The sequence below is a fragment of the Chrysochloris asiatica genome, unplaced genomic scaffold (genome assembly GCF_000296735.1).
Source record: "Chrysochloris asiatica unplaced genomic scaffold, ChrAsi1.0 scaffold00030, whole genome shotgun sequence".
Classification (NCBI taxonomy): Eukaryota; Metazoa; Chordata; class Mammalia; order Afrosoricida; family Chrysochloridae; genus Chrysochloris; species Chrysochloris asiatica.
Genome location: NW_006408548.1, coordinates 16,432,439 through 16,449,509, shown reverse-complemented (window position 1 = coordinate 16,449,509; position 17,071 = coordinate 16,432,439). Strand labels below are relative to the sequence as shown.

General features: G+C 39.5%; 1 protein-coding gene across 2 annotated transcripts in view; it reads left to right on the top strand.

Moving 5' to 3' along the window:
- Window positions 1-17,071, top strand: part of RARB (retinoic acid receptor, beta) — a 621,377-nt gene that overhangs the window by 132,256 nt on the left and 472,050 nt on the right. The gene's annotated exons all lie outside the window — the stretch shown is intronic.

Here is a 17,071-nt window from a genome sequence, read left to right as displayed (position 1 = left end):
TTTGTCTACCTTTGCTCTTTGGTTCCTGTGCCATTACTCCATGGTAGATCTGCTTGCTCCTCCACTTGGTCTTGCCGTTTGGTCTCACCCACATTGTTGGCTCTGGGCCTCTGTGCCTGGCAGTTTCTAAAGTACTGGAGTTCTTACTTCCACTACAAGTTCCACTAGGTATAAGCCTTCAAACTTTTTAAATATTCCTAGATATGTTGTTCAGAGTTTTGGAGCTCTGCCCTGAACCCGCTTTGTCTGGTATTCTGTGGTATTGCTGACAAAAAAACTTCACTGCATCTCTGCCCTATCCCCCATCAAGCCCTGCCTCCAGTTTTCTCTTTTTTTAACATGGAGTTCTTGCTGAGAAGTGCTACCCAGGCAGACACTTCATCTCTCAGCACACCTTGCATTTAGGTGAGACCATGTGACTGAATTCTGGCCAGTGATATGTGGACAAAAGTATCTGAGGTCTCTGATGATGTGATGAATAAAAATCTTCCAATCCTATGCTCTATTCCCTTGTCTGCCTACTGAGTATCGATGTCCAGGACAGCCTAAGAAACCACACGTTGCCAATGCCAGAGCCACCTTTAGCTTAAGTGGCTGATAGACTTCCAGGAGCAGAGCACCACACCACCTCCTTCATCCACTGACTGGACTTGACATGCACAAAAACTAAACTTTCATTGTGCTAAGCCACCAGCTTTCAGGTTAATCTATTACATCAGCTAACATTAAACTAATTTTACTCCATACATTTTCAAATAAATGCTTCAGTTGGTCTGGTCTCTACATATAAATGACTTGGAAGATGCTAAAGCATTTTACTTTTTAAGCAAAACTCATTTTCTTTTATGCTTGAACCAGTGCCATCTCTTTTTGCAGTAAAGCCAGAGCGCTTGGTCTCTATCTCTGCTTTTCTAATAAGTCAAGGGATTAGAGCTTCTTTCCACAGGAAGTCTAGGGAAGCTTTTCTTTCTCAGGCTTTGTCTCTCAGGCATTTATGTGGGGCCAGTCTGTGTGGAGCCAGATTCTCAGCCTGGCTTTTACTCTGCTCAGTTTGTTTTTGGAGCTCCCCACCCTCACTTACTTTTTCTCCCATGGTGTGAGTTCGTGTGTGGCTGGTTTTCTTGGGCATGAGGCCCAGCTGAGTTTCAGTTTTGTTTGTTGTTTGTACTGACTCAGTTCTGAGATCTGCCTCAGATACCCAGTGGTCAATGTTTCTCTGGAATGGGGGTCCCTGATTAGATGCCTTTAAGTCTGGTTGGAAGATAGTGAGTGCAAGAGCACCAGTGCTTTCCAAGGCTTTGTAGAGAAAGAGACAACAGCATTTTGTATAGAATAAGAAATACATAAGAAACAAATAGGTATGTGATTTGAAACCTCCATATTCTGTTTTCAGACAGTGAAGAATTCATAGTCTTAAAATGAACCATCACAGATTTTATTTGCCCGCCATTTATCCAAAAACCAAGTTATCAAAGTTCAATTATTTAATATTTACTCATCTCCTTTTGAATGAGAACAAGAAGGAATGAACCTCTGAAGGGCAGCACTGAACAGGAGACAGAGCACCACAGGCTTTTAATCTAAAGTCTGGGGGGCCACACCTAAGAGACACAGGCTTTTAATCTAAAGTCTGGGGGGCCACACCTAAGAGACACAGGCTTTTAATCTAAAATCTGGGGGGCCACACCTAAGAGACAGTGACAAACCAGAATTGAACCAAGTCTTAAAAATTACAGGTCATCCTCAAAGCAGATTAATCTTAAGGTTGCCTTACAGGGGAAAGGAAAAGACTTCACTTGTGGGTGATGCCATCTGGAGCTTCCTCTGTTCTGTTATACTAATGTTGATTCGTTTAAATAAGCAGAACCATAAGTTGGCGGTTCAAATTCACCAGCAGCTCCTCAGAAACCATATACAGGGTCTCTATGAGTTGGAACTGACTTGGTGGCACTTACCAACAACAGTTCAATCAGCCTGTCACCTGTCTGGGTCTCTCACTGAGGCTGACTGAACTTTGTTAAGTGGTTGCCATTACTGATCTTTGGTTACTTTATCTTTCAAGTTAGGATGATATTGTTGTTGTTAGGTGCCATCGACATGGTACTGACCCATAGTGATCTTAATGCATAGCAGAATGAAACACTGCCCGATCCTGGTCCAACCTCACTACTGTTGCTATGCTTGAGTCCGTAGGATGATGGCAGTGCCTAAATATTTGTTTATGTATGTTGTTATACTGTTGTTAAGTGTCATCAAGTCAGTTCTGAATCATAATGACCCTGTTTAGGGTTTCTAAGGAGTTGGTGATGGGTTTGAAACTTGCAGTTAGCAGTCCAGTGCTTATTCTGGTTTATGTATGGTTGATAGTTATGTGTCTTTAAGTCAGTTCTGCCTCACAGCAACCCTGTACAGTGTTTCCAAAATTATAAATCTTTATGGGAGCAGAAGCCTCGTCTTTCACCCACAGAGCCAACTGGTAGATTCAAACTGCTGATCTTGCAGTGAACAGCCCAGGTTATAATCCACTACACTACCAGGTTTCCTTTGGTGCTGTTGAGTTGGTTCTGACTCATAGTGACACTGTAAAGGGTTTCCCAGGAGTGGCTGGTGGAGTCCTGGTGTGGCTCTGTGAGTTAACATGCTGGATTTCAGAGTCAGTTTGAACCACAAGGTTAGCAGTTCAAGCTCACCAGCCTCTTTTCAACAGCACTTAACAACACTAAGAACCACAAGTAAATTTAAATCAGATATGATGGTGATGATGATGATAATGGCCTCTACTACATTAGATCGTATGGCTCCTATTTCACAGTCCCTATTCTTTTGACTTCTGGGGTGCACATTTTCTAGACCTCCAGGGTGTTCGTGGTTATTCCTCCTCTGTCTTTCTCATGAGTACCTTTATATACTTTCTGTTGCTGTTAAGTTGTTGAGTCAGTTCCGACCCATAGCAACCCTGTATAGGGTTTCCAAGGAGTGACTGGTGAGCTTGAACCACCGACTTTGTAGTGCAAATGGCTTTGCAGTCTGGAGCATTAACCCACAGCGCTGATGATGCAGTGGATTAAGCATTGCCCTGATAACAAAAAGGTCAGCTGTTTGGACCCACCAGCCACTCCACCAGAGAAAGATGAAGCAGTGTGCTTCCATAAAGATTGGCAGCCTGGGAAACTATGTCGAGCAGCCCTAGTTTCTCCTATAAAGTTGCTGTGAGTCAGAGTCAGCTCAATGGCAGTGGGTTTTTCTTAGATACTGCTATTTTCAGGTCTACCTTCAACATTGTCTTCCCATACTAGAGAGATGTTATAGCTAGTCAAATTATCCCTTCTATGCTTATGCATGTATTGGACTGCCAGCTATATATATATATATATATATATATATGTCTCCAGCTAGTCATCTCAGATTATCAAAAGGAGAATGCATCATTTCCCCTTAAATCAAGTTCTCTTTCTCTGTTCTATATCTCATTTGAGAACATATCTGCTCCCCAGTCACCTAACCTCAAAACACAGAGGTCTTCTTGATTCCACTTGTGCCCTATGTCTCGCATCCTCTGACATTACTAATGCCAGAAATTTTTTCTGGCCACTATTTCCCATATGTGGTACTTTCTTCTGATTTCCCTATTTAGGCTCCACCAACTCTCATCTGGGCCTCTTATGCAGTCTCATTTGTCTTGACTTGCTCTCTTCAAGCCTATTGTCTGTCTTGCTACCCCAAAGAAAATTTCAAAACACAAAACTGATCATATTATTCTCTGGATTAAAACTTCTCTAAGGAGTCTTGGTATTGAGCTGTGGGTTAATGTGCTGGACTGCAAATTCGATTTGAACTGCAAAGTTAATGGTTCAAGCTCATCAGCCACTCCTCAGAAACCCTGTACAGGGTTGCTATGGGTCAAAACTGACTCAAGTGGCACTTAACAACAACAGCAATAGGGTCACTTTTGTTATAGGCTAAGGATCAATCTCCCTATCATGGCAAATTCTTATGGCCAGATTATTGTATTTCTACTCAGTCCAGTTTTCAACCACTCCATTCCTCAAACATGGTCCACTGAATCAGTGGAACTGTCACCCTTTTATCTTTAGTGTTGCTGGAGCCTTTGCCCAGAATGTATTCACTACAAATAACTTCTACATATATTCTAATACTCACTCTGACATGACCTTTCCCAGAAGTTTCTCTCCTCTCCTTCACTCTTCTCCTTTCCAGATACCCGTTGGTATTTCTATCTGTATTCATTTTCTATGACTATTACAATAGATTACCACAAATTTCAGTGGTTCAAACAATACAAATTTATCATCCTACAGTTCTGTAAGCCAAAAGTTAATCCAGGTCTCAGTTGGCTAAAATCAAAGTGCCAGTAGTGTTGTTCCTCTCTTTAGGATTTCTGTAGGACCCCATTCATTGCCTTTTCCAATTTCTACAACCTGCCCACATTCCTTAACTCCTACACACATTCCTCCTCCATTTTCAAAGCCTGTAATGGCAGGTCAAGTCCTCCTCACACTGCATAATTCTGAAATGTTCTTGTATCTCCCTCTTCTACTTTTAAGGAATCCTGTGGCAGGGCCCACCTAGATGTTCCAGGATGAATTCCCTATTTGAAGGTAAACTGATTGGTAAACTTAATACCCCTTTGCTATATACCGTAGCATATTTAAACATTCTGGGGAGTAGATGTCATCATCTTTACAAGAGAAGAGCATCATATGCTCTACCATAATGTTCCTTTCCATGGTCCAACTGAATTCTGTGTTCATTTCTCTCATTCTACAAAATAAATATTGTCATAAGTATTTGAATATTTGGAAGTTTCCCCAACTTAACTTTGACCTTTTGAAGTTCTTACTCATTTTTTTAATTCCTATATTAAGAAGAAAAGTTGTTGTTAGATACCATCAAGTTGTTTCTGACTCATAGTGACCCTGTGTAGGGTTTTCAGTGAGTGACTGGTAAGTTTGAACCACTGACCTTGTGCTTCAAACTGACTTTTCAGTCCAATGCTTATCCTATAGTGCCATACCAGGGCTCCTTAAGAAGAAATAGAACTGCTTAATATTTTTGAAAGAATGTAGCTCATTCAAATCCTAAGTGGCAATCTTTGTTGTTATTGTTGTTAAGTGCTATCGAGTTGGTTCCAACCCATAGCAACCCTGTATAAGGTTTCCAAGTAGCTGCTCGTGAGGTTGCAGTTCAAACTAATCTTGCATTCCATCCAGTGCATGAACCCACAGCGCCATATCAGAACTAATCTAGAACCCTCTAAATATCAGCATAGAAGAGACACTAACCTGTGCCAGTGATTAGAAATTGTTCATGTTAATAATTCAACTGTTTTAAAATTGGTCTTCCATTGTATATGATTGTATTTTAAGTTGTGCTGCTCTGATCATTATTACTAATATTTATAGAGTCTCATTTTAAATTTATCAGACATTGTTCCTAGTGCTTTTCATACATAAATTCGCTCCATTTTTACAACAATCCTCTGGTGTAGATACAATTACTATTGCCCATTTATAAATATGAAAACCAAGTCATGAGCAGTTTAAAAACTTGTCTAATGTCACCCTGCTTCATATACAGTCACTCTATGTTAATTACACTCTTTTGCCAATCCAAACAATCCCTTCTGTAGTCATCCTTCATAAATGGGAGATCAGTGTAGTTAATTTGAATTTTTGTTTATTTCTCATGAAACTCAATCGCCTTTACCCTCATGAATTTAAAAAAAGAACCAACTGAATTAGCTGACTCCATCTGAGATTTTCAGCCAGCCAACTTCTAAAACACATAGGCTATGAGCCTCAACTGTAAAAATGAGCTGTGTATTATCTTGCAAAGCCAGCTCGGTCTTTGGGAAAATCTTTGGGCCTAACGGTGAGTCCACGTGTGATCATTTTGTCAGTTTGATGAGAGTCCATCCCAGGGGAAGGCTTGCTTGCCAGGGAGGAAAGATGGGGGGAAAAAGCACATTAAATCTGTGGTTGCTTATAGCATCTGCCTTTGATGCTGTCTCTAGGGGACACACTGATCACCTCCTCTCAGTCAACAAATTCTATGTCTTCTCAGCAGTTCTGAAGGGGAAGAGCCCTTTAAGGCATTTTGCACTGACAAGCTTATTTCTCTTAGAGCTCTAGAATGTAATAGAAGCCATCAAAGGCAAGGGATATTAGGAGGTTGTTTTGCGTGACGGCAACAGAATTTATGCATTTTCAGGCAATTCTCTCACTTACATCAGCAGTTCAATTAGTGGCAGAGTAAACTAACAATATGTATTTGTTACTTTAGGCATTATTCCATTTTTTAAGAGCTTGATTATGCTTTGTAACAAACAACTTTGTTTAGAAAACACGTGATATTTTCACAGAATTCAGAGATTTTGCTTAACTATAACCTGGTTGATGCATGATCTGAGAAAGGGGAGAAGCAAATGTGAACATTAAGGGGATACCATCATCCCAGTATGCCCCCAAGAACCCTGAGGTGAAATGGAAAGCTGTTTTCCTCCACTCTGAAGATGTGGTGTGCAAGACCCAATGTTTTATTTTCTTATGTGAGGGAAGGGCTGAGGCACGACTTGCTACAAAAAGCTTGAACAGGGGCATGAGATTTCAGTCTTTCAGCATTTTCAAATAGTCTGAGGAAACCAACTGAATAACTTATTCTTCATAATTTTGAAGTCAAAATTGCAAATATTTTTGTTTTATATTAGTATGATCCAATGTATGTTGTCTTTTTGAAAAATTGGGAACTAACATACATTAATATTTTAACAGTTTAAACATTATAAAAATATGTAACTAGGGAAGAAAGTTCCATTCCCTTGTTAGTCTCACCCACAAGAATACAAATAAAAATTGGGGATATACATCCTTCCAGATTCTTTTCTTTCTGCATGTGTTTGTTTGTTTATTTATTTATTTACCAGCTGCTCCTCATCATAGCAACCCTGTATAGAGTTTCCAAAGAGTGGCTGTTCGGAACTGTTGTAGTTCAGTCCAGTGTTTATTTTATAGCACCACACCAGGATTCCATATATATATGTACATATTTATAAATATCTTTAATATATGTATATAAAAAGTGTATATATGTATATTTTAAAATGTATATATATATATGTGTGTGTGTGTGTGTGTATTCAATTTTTCTTTTTTTTTTTTTTTTTCAAAAATGGAACCAATGTGAGCACACTTTTCTCCAATATATTCAGTAGAAAGCTTTTACTGTTTGAACACCTATAGGCTTTTCTCATTCTTAGTAATCACTCTGTAATATTCTATAGTTATGGTGGGAACTACTTGGATTGTTTTTAGTTTTTCTCTATTTGAAGGAAAAGTGAAAAAAACACCATTTCTTCCATATGTGTCTTTGCACACTTGCTTATTTTTTTCGTGGAGTCAATTCCTGAAAGTCAAAATTTCTAACTAAAACAGTACTCGTATTTTAAATGTTGGTAAATAATTGCCCTCCAAAAATATCTAACAATTTACACTTTCACCGACAATTTTCCCATTTCCCCATAATGTTAGATTCCTGCTGTTGCTGTAACAATTTCCCACAAACTTAGTAGTTCAAACACAAATCATATATTCTGTTTTATATCTCTGGAGGTCACAAGTCTGAAATGAGTCTCATGGGACTAAAATCAAGGTATCAGGAGGAGTGTGTCCTTTGGGATGCTCTTGGTGTGGCATCACAGGATAAGCTCTTGACCTCAAGGTCAGCTCGAACTGCAAGGTCAGCAGTTCAAACTTACCAGCAGCTCCTCAGAAACCCTATACCTGGTCACTGTGAGTTGGAACCAACTTGATGGCACTTAACAACAACAACAACAGGGGAGAATTTTAGCAGCTACCTGCACTCCTTTGTTGCTTCTAGCTTTAAAGCAACTCCTAGGACTAGATCTTTCTCATGCTACCATGTCTCTGGTTCTCCCTTTTGAAACCCATTCCTATCTTTAAAAATTCTGTGCTTACGCTGAATCTACCTAGATAATCCAAAATCATCTCTGTATTTTAAAATCAGTTTATTGTGATCTGAATTGCATTTGGTACCTAATTTCAACACCACATTTATGATCTCTACAGGTTAGGACATAGAGATCTCTGATGGCTAATATTCTGCCTACCACACTCATCAGCACTAATGGTTCTATGCCATCTGACTTTAAAGAGAAAATTATTTATGTCACTTTTAATTTAAGATTTTGATTATGTGAGTTTGTACATTCATTCATGTGTTTACTGTTCTTTTGTTTGTTTGTTTGTTTTAAGTATTTTGTTGGTAAGAATTTGTTTTTGTTGTTAAATGTCATCAAGTTGGTTCTAACCCATAGAAGCCCTGTATAGGGTTTCTGAGGAACAGCTGGTAAGCTTAAACTGCCGATCTTGCTGTTCAAAATGACCTTGTAGTCCAATGCATTAACCCACGATGCCACACTGGGATGAAAAAAAAGACATTGTCCATTGTTGAGAATATACATAGCAAAACATATATCCATTCCACATTTTTCACAATGGCATTGATTATGTGCATTGTACAACCATTCTCGCCCGCCTCTTCTTAGTTGCTCTTCTTCCATTAACATAAACTCACTACTAGATGAAGTTCCTATCTAGTTTGATGAATGGATTATTTACACCCTTTGTACTTATTTATTAGTCTTTGTATATTGAAAATAGTGAATGTAAACAGGGGCTTCAAAAAATCCATGAAAAAAATTCCACTGCCTTTTCATTCCATGTTTCCATATATTTATGTCCTCATATGTGTATCCTATATTTTTTTCAATTTTACATTTTTAAAGTTTACTTATGATCTTGGGACAGAAGTGTTAAATGTGCATATAACCACACTCCTTGTTCCTTTCTTTCTGATTTTGTTATTATATCTTTAAATGTAAATCACCACCAACTTGGAAACAGATAGCAGTATTTTTGTTGTTGTTGTTATGTGCTGTGGAGTCGGTTCCAACTCATAGCGACCCTGTACAGGGTTTCCGAGGCTGTCAATCTTTACAGGAGTGGAAAGCTTCATCTTTCTCCAGTGCAACAGCAGGTAGTTTCGAACTGCTGACCGTGAGATTAGCAGCACGATTCACAACCACTACGCTACCAGAGCTCGTTTTTTCCTTCTTTCAATGTCCTATGATTCTGGCTCCTTCCTTCATGCTCACTGTTGCTGTTATTGTTAAATGTTGCTGAGTCGGTTCTAACACACAGAGGTCTGGTGTAGTATTTCCAAGGAGCAGTTCTTGAATTTGAACTGCTGACATTGTGGTTAGCAGTCCAGCTCATCCTACAGCTCCACACCAGGACTCCTTTAAGATATAAGTTTGTAAAGAAGCCTCCTGCAGTTGGTTTGATGCAATACAGTCTTCAGCCAATCACATTGTATTGTGTTCAGTATCCCACCATCAAAGTTCCCAAGCTGAATGACTGATCTGGCACTGATTTAATATTTATTAAACACCCGTGTCTTACTAGAACTTTGTTTACAGAATTTTGTAAACACCCGTGGCTTGCTAGAACTTTGGGCTGCGAAACTACCAGCTGCTCCGCGGGAGAAAGATGAGGCGTTCTGCTCCCGTAAAGATTTACAGCCTTGGAAACCCTGTTCAGGGTCGCTATGGGTCGGAACCAACTCAACGGCACTTAACAACAATAACCTTTGATTTATCTTCATTTCTTTATTACAGCTTCAGTATTTTGTTGTTATTAAGTTTAAATTCTGTGCTTAACAGTGGTGTTTGGAGGCTAGAATCATACAGAACTCTTCAATCCCTACATTTTAATGAACAATTTTTATTCTGGGCAGTCATTCCTTGAGTGGCACAAATGGTTAACGAGTCCAGCTGCTAACGAAAAGGCTGGCTATTCCAATCCACCCACAGGTGTCTGGGAAGAAAGTCGTGGCAATCTACTTCAGGAAATCAGCCAATGAAAGTTCTGTTCATTACAGTTGTACTCTGACTCACAAGACGTCGCCGTGAGTCAGAATTCACTAGATGGCAACTACTTTTCAATTTGTATTCTGTAATAAATTTAACTGGTTCATTTTGGCAAGATATTTTTACTATTTTGATATTATTCTAAAATACAAAGTCATTGAAACTATTCATATCCGGGAGTTACCTAAGATGAGTTCGTTTTATCTGATTGTCGTTGTTGGAATCTGTTCTGACTCATAGCCACCCTGTATGGTGTTTCTGAGGCTCTAAATCTCCGAGGCAGCAGAAAGCCTCATCTTTCTCCAACAGAGGGGCTGGCAGGTTCTAACTGCAGATTTCATGGTTTGTAGTCCAGTGCTTATCGTACAGAACCACTACACTCCGATTATTGTTGCGTGCCATCAAATTGATTCTGACTTACAGCAACACAAGTGATAGAATAGAAACCATAGGGTTTTCTTGGCTGTAATCGTTACATAAGCACATCACTGAGTCTTTATGTTAGCAGCAAAATACTTAACCCAAATACTTGTGCCACCAGGGCTCCTTTCTATATACCTAAAAAACTATCATTTATAGCTGCTCCAGTATTTGCTTGAATATGTGGTAAAACTCAGGACAGCTTTTATAATAATGATATCTTAGTCTGGATGTCAGATAGTATAGTGGTTATGAATTGGGCTGCTAACCTCAAAGTCAGCAGTTTGAAACTACTAGCTGTTTCATGGGAAAAGATGAGAAGTGCTGCTCCCGTAAAGATTTACAGCCATGGAAACACTACACAGGGTCATTATGAGTTGGAACCCACTCCATGGCATACCACCACCAGTCTGGATGTTACAGAAGCAAAACTAGTAACAGTGAGACTTATAGATGTATGCATAGAGGTTTACATTAAGGGAATGGCTCACACAGTTGTGAAGTGCCGTCAAGTCCATTCCAACCAATAGCAACCATATGTAGGGTTTCGAGGTTTGTAAATCTTCACAGGAGCAGAAAGCCTCATCTTTATTCAGTGGAGCAGCTTGTGGACTCAAAACTGGCCTTGTGGTCAGTCTAGGGCTTATCCCCACACCACTGTAGAAGTGAGCAAGTCCCAAATCCGTGGATCGGTTGTCATACTGGAAATTTCTGACTCATGTAGCGGTAAGGCTGATGAACAAAGATGAGCAGGTCAGATGGAGATGGCAGGTAAGATGGCAGGCTGCTGAGGACTCCCAAATTGGTAGGCATTAGAGCAGTTCACTGGCTCAAGTCCAAAGAACCAGAGGTCATAGGACAAGCCAGATGCAAGATTCAGACTCAGCAGAGAGCAAGCAAATTTTACCTGAATATCTGATATATTGTAAGCAGGTCACACGTCCAAGGAGATTTCCTTTAAATTGATCAGCTGTTAATAATAGATAGCATCAAGGGGAGTTATTGCATCTTAATGGCCAAAGCACTAACAATCTTGGTCTAGTTAGGTTGGCACAAAGCCTTAGCTGTCACAAATGGCATCGAATTAAGAACTCTTAATTTCAAGTTTTTATGAATTGACATATTCAGAAATAAGAACCATAGAGTTCTTACAAAGAAAATTGGCATTATTTATAGCTATAATCCTAAATCTAATCTATCTTCTTAATTGTGATAATTTATCAAAGTTTTTTTTTTTTTTTATCATAGGCCAGGGCAAACATTATACTTTTCTTAAAAGATCAGTGATTCTAATATCAATGTTTTTGGAACATATATTTGAATGGTAACTTTTTTTAAGTAAAATTATACAATTCTGGCAAAAAAAAAAAAAAGTCTTCTTGAACTCACAGTCAAACATGAACCTACTTCTTTTCATCTTACATCAAATCTTAACTGTAGTTATTTTCCCCTTTTTCCATTTGGGAAGATTTGGTGATCATCACTGTTTTCTTAAAACAGCAGATAGAGCCACCGTTATGGATCACTTGATGAAGAATCAATCAATCTTTTTTTAGTGTGATAAAATATACGTAACAGAAATTTTACCATTTTAACCATTTTTTAAGTGTATGGTGGTCCAGGGGCATTAGCTATATACATCCACAATGTTGTAAAATGCTCACCACTGTCTATTTCCAAAATTTTTCATCACCTCAAACAGACACTTCAATAATAATCCCTCATTTCCTCTCCCCACAACCCCTGGTAACTCCTAATCAGTTTTCTTTATCTGTGCTTTTTTGCTTATTCTAGATACTTCATTTAAGTAGGATTTTTGTAGTATTTGTCCTCTTACATCTGATTTATTTCTTTCAGCATAATGTTTTCACGGTTTATCTGCATAGTATCATATCATGTGTCAGAATGTTGTTTCTCTTTATGCAGGAATAGTATTTCATTGTATGTTGTTGTTAAATGCTGTTGAATCAGTCCCGACTCATAGCAACCCTATATAAGGTTCCCAAGGAGCAGTTGGTGAGTTTGAACCAATGACCATGCAGTTCAAACCAATGTTGAGGTCTAGTGCTTATCATGCTGTGCCACACATTATATGTATATACCACATTTTGTTTATCCTTCATCTATTGATGGATACCTGGGCTGTTTCCACTTTATGGCTGTTGTGAATAATGCTGCATTGAACATTTGTGTACAATATCTATTTGTGTCCCTGCCTTCAAGTCTTTGGGTTATACAAATATACCCAGAGATGGAACTGCTGGGTCAGATGGTAACTCCATGTTTATCTTTTGGAGGAACTGCCCAACTGTTTACTATAGTGGCTCTACCATTATGTCCCCATCAGCAATTTATGAGGGTTCAATTTATCCACATTCTCAATGAAGCCTGTTATTTTCCATTTTTATGATGATAGCTATCCTAGTAGATATAAGGAGTCCTGGCATGGCTCTGTAGGATAAACACTCGACCATAGATCTGTCTGAACCGAAAGGTTGGTGGTTCAAACACACCAGCCCCACTTCAGAACCCCTATTCAGGGTCACTATGAGTCAGAACCAACTTCATGGCACTTAACAGCAACAGCAACAACAGTAGTTATAAAGTAGAATTTCATTGTGGTTTTGATCTTAATCTCTCTATGAAGAAATAAATCTTAACTTACTTTTGGGCTCAGATATTCACAGGTAAATATGCACATAGTATCTTTAATCCAGACAAAGAACTGCTTCAGCCCTGGATTTTTTTTTTTTTTAATTCATAGAACTTCTGATTCACAGTCCTCCATAAAACAGACAAATATTTTAGGTGCCATGTACTCTACCTAAAGAATATCTGTATTTTCATATTGTTTCCTCCAACCCAGATCTTGAATATGGTTGGTATATTTCAACCGTAGGCCCGACAGGGCTCACTGCCATTTTATAAATTTCATTGTTTACCAAGGAGAATTTAAGAAACAAAAATAAAATAAAAACAAGTCAAACCAATTGCTGTTGAGTAGATTTCACACATACCAATCCTATGTGTGACTGAACAGAATTGTCCCACAGAGTTTTCTTGGTTGTAATATTTGTGGGAGTCCTGGTTTGGTGATGTGGGCTAATGCGTCAGATTGCAAAGTCATTTGAACTATAAGGTTGGTGGTTCATGCTCACCAGCTTTTCCTTGGAAACCCTATACAGGATCACTATGGGTCAGAATCAACTCGATGGTACTTAACAACAATCTTTATGGGAGCAGATCACCAGGACTTTCTTTTGTCATGCCCTGAATGGAGCTACCAACCTATTGAGGCAAACTGTCTCTGCCACCTAGAAACTGTAGAATCAACAGAATTAATGAGTATCACCCCCTCCTTTACTCTGTTCCATTCACTTTTGTTGTTACACAAATATTCTAGGGAGACCCAGGCCTAGGCCCAGGGCCTTTGCCCTAGTTGTTCCCTTTGTCTGAGATGTTCTTTCCCCATTGTTTGGTTTCTCATTTAATTCTTTCTCCAACATCATCTTATCAAAGAGGCCTTCCCTGACAGCCCTGTCTAAAATGTTAGCCCATTCCTACCCTTTAGAATTTCTCTTTCGCATTATCCCACTTGATTCTTCTTTCTCCTCTCTAACATTTGTTGTTGTTGTTGTTAGGTGCCATCGAGTCAGTACCGACCTTATGCACAGCAGAATGAAACACTGCCAGGTCCTGGGCCAACCTCACTATTGTTGCCACGCTTGAGTCCATCTATGCTGCCACTTGACCAATCCATCTCATTGGGAGGTCTACCTCTTTTTCTCTGACCCACCACCTTACCAAACATGATAACCTTCTCCAGCGACTGGTCCCTCGTGTTAATATGTCCTAAGTATGAGAGACAAAGTTTGGCTATCCTGGCCTCCAAGGAGCACTCTAACAGTTATTGTTGTTGTTGTTAAGTGCCATAGAGTTGGTTCTGACCCATAGCGACCCTGTACAGGGTTTCTGAAGCTGTAAATATTTACGGGAGCAGAAAGCCTCATCTTTCTCCCGCAGAGTAGCTGGCAGTTTCGAACTGCTGACCTTAAGGTTCGCAGCCCGATTCATAACCACTACGCTACCAGAGCTCTTCCAATACCTTACCAGGCATTTATGTAATAATGTGCTCATATCCTGCCATTGGAACCAGGCAGGGCTTTATCTGTTTGTATCACTGAAACCTAGCATAGTGCCTAACACATGATTTAAAAAAAAAAATGTTGACATCAGTTCATTTCCAACCAGGAGCACATGATAGGTCCTCAGTAAAATTTGAGGGATAAATGAAAGATAATATTCTTTTCCACTAGTATATAAAAATGTTAAATACTAAAAGCTGTTAGGATCTTACCTTTACCCTCTGTTAAACTGTCAAGCCAAGACAGTATGACGTGGCAGAATATAATTTTTCAATTATGGGTCAAAATATATCTTAACATTGGGCTATTAAATAATGGCAAATGAATAGCTGTACTGCTGGCTCACTTCAGAAGCACATAGAATAGTCATAGAGATAACTCCATGAATCTCCTTAAGTAATCTGAACTGAAGGATCATGAGCAATAACCTATTATTTATTGTTCCTCTAACATGCGTGCCCCATAAGATCTGCCAATGGATCATTGAGCAGCATCTATCTTAGAGAGGCGAGGATGTTTGAGAACAAGGATTCTGGAGTTCAACTGCTTGGTTCTGAGCTTACTTCTTCCATTTATTGGCTGTATGTCCTTGGGCAAGTTACTTAGCTTCTTGATATCTCAGTTTATGTGACTTCAAAATGGGAATACTAAAAGATTTGCTTCACAGACTAGGTATGGATATTCAATGAGTTAATACATTTGCACTCCTTAGTACAATGCCAGAACACGACTTATTCAATCATGTGAGTTATGACTTAAAGGACAAAAATAGCAGTTACAATAGTAACAATATAGACATTTAATAGTTACTTTTATGGGCATTAAGACTTCGCTGTTATATCTTAAACTTTTTATAGCAAAAATTTATATACACATTGGCATTAAGAATGTCATGTTTGAGGCACACGAAATATATGCATACTGGCTCAGATCCACTATAGATAGAGCTAGAAAATGAAGGGAGGGTTATGCACTGATGAACTGGGGAAGGAATTGGCCATATTACCCCCTAGTAATAATTGTTGTTAAGTACCATCGAGTTGATTCCAACCCATAGCGACCCTGTGTAGGGTTTCTGAAGAATGACTGATGAACTACCAGACTTGTGGGTCAAACTGACATTCCAGTCTAACACATTAACACACAGCGCCACACCAGGACTCCTAATAGTTAACACCGCAACAATAATTTTCAGTTTTTAGATCATGTAAGAGTACACTTTCTTATGATCTTAAAATTCTTCTGTGAGGGAGGTAATAAATGATGTAGGCACAGCCTTGGAACAACAGGGCTCTGGGATACAGAGACTCAGACGTGGTTGGAATGGGGAAAAGGAGGGGATAATGTTGAGATGCTTGGCTGACTCTTGAACCTTGGTTTTCCATGCACTATATTATGAAACAGTCACGGGAGAGTAGAGGAAGGAATAGCCAGAAATACCACCATAGAAAGCTTGTAAGTCCGTCTTCTGCCTGGAACTGATTGGAATACCTAAAAAGGGGCTACAATATATCCAGTATAGGGATGGGCAACTTGAACATTGACTACCCAAAATGGGGGGAGGGATACAAAGGTAAGAAGTGACTGGCTTACAAGCTTTCAAGAGGGAACCTGGATCAACAGGGCGGGGAGGAGGGTAGAGTCTCAAGTGAGTAATAGCCAACCTGTCTAGGAAGGGCTGATGAAAAGAAATGTGGATGGGTCTCTTGTGATGCAAGGGCAAATAATTGTTATCAGGATGGATTGTGAGGACTGGAAAGGTAAAGGTGGATATTTTATAGCAAGGAGGGATGTGATTAACCTTTCAGTCTAGGAGCGAAGGCCCCTGGGACCATCACTGGAAAAGAGCAGAGATCGGGACCCCACCCAGAGAAGCAGTGAGGCCTGAGATGAACACAGAGAGGATGACATGAAGAGATGGAGTGGCTGAGGACTTGAGATCCAGGGAGGGAAGGGAGCTGTATGCTGAGGACCGTGGGGGGAGGGGGGCCTGCAGGGGTATAACCTTTGGTTGGGTGATGATGCATGAATGGGATGGTAACTATGACAATGAAACAATGTATGATAGAATGAGTGAAAAACTAATGTTCCCCCATGTAAACTATCACACAATTAAAAAATTAAAAAAACAAAAATTCTTCTGTGAGGTCATGTTATGCTTATCCCTACTATGCACGAATGGGGAAAATAGATGGCAGAAAAATTAAGTGACATTATGTCCAAAGTTACATTACTGGGAAGCATGGAATCAAGCCTGGAATTCCCCTAGGCTTCAGACACATACTCCTGTGCGCTCTCCTCTAAATCCTGCCGCCACCACTCTTTGACCAGATCTTTTCTGGCTTCATAAGTGTACTCTAAGGTAGCGTAGTGATTACAAATCAGGCTGCAAACCTTAAGGTTAGCGGTTCGAAACTACCAGCCGCTCCGCGGGAGAAAGATGAGGCTTTCTACTCCCGTAAAGATTTACACCCTTGGAAACCCTGTACAGGATTGCTGTGGGTCGGAACTGACTCAACGGCACTTAACAACAACAACA